This window comes from Mastomys coucha, unplaced genomic scaffold (assembly GCF_008632895.1).
Source record: "Mastomys coucha isolate ucsf_1 unplaced genomic scaffold, UCSF_Mcou_1 pScaffold22, whole genome shotgun sequence".
NCBI lineage: Eukaryota > Metazoa > Chordata > Mammalia > Rodentia > Muridae > Mastomys > Mastomys coucha.
The window spans coordinates 76,198,198-76,198,879 of record NW_022196905.1 but is presented as its reverse complement, the minus strand read 5'-3'; positions in this window follow the sequence as shown (position 1 = coordinate 76,198,879).

Genomic DNA, 682 nt, shown 5'->3' with positions numbered 1-682 from the left:
AGGTGTGCTGTCAACTTGCTGGTGTATGCTCTTTCCAGTTTCTTTTTGGAGGCACTTAAAACTATGAGATTTCCTCTTAGGATTGCTTTCATTGTGTCGCATAAGTTTGGGTATGTTGTGGCTTCATTTTCATTAAACTCTAGAAAGTCTTTAATTTCTTTCTTTATTCCTTCCTTGACCAGATTATCATTGAGTAGAGTGTTGTTAACCTTCCACGTGTATGTGGGCATTCTATTGTTTATGTTGTTATTGAGGAGCAGCCTTAGTCTATGGTGATCTGATAGGATACAAGGAATTATTTCAATCTCCTTGTATCTGTTGAGGCCTGATGTGTGACCAATTATATGGAGGGCCGGATTTGTGGAGATATATTGTGTGAATTTGGTTTTGGCATGGAAAACTTTGGTTTCTCCATCTATGGTGATTGAGAGGTTTGCTGGGTATAGTAGTCTGGGCTGGCATTTGTGTTCTCTTAGAGTCTGTATGACATCTGTCCAGGATCTTCTAGCTTTTATAGTCTCTGGTGAGAAGTCTGGTGTAATTCTGATAGGCCTGCCTTTATATGTTACTTGACCTTTTGCCCTTACTGCTTTTAGTATTCTTTCTTTTTTTTGTGTGCATTTGGTGCTTTGACTATTATGTGGCGGGGAGTATTTCTTTTCTGGTCCAGTTGATTTGGGGT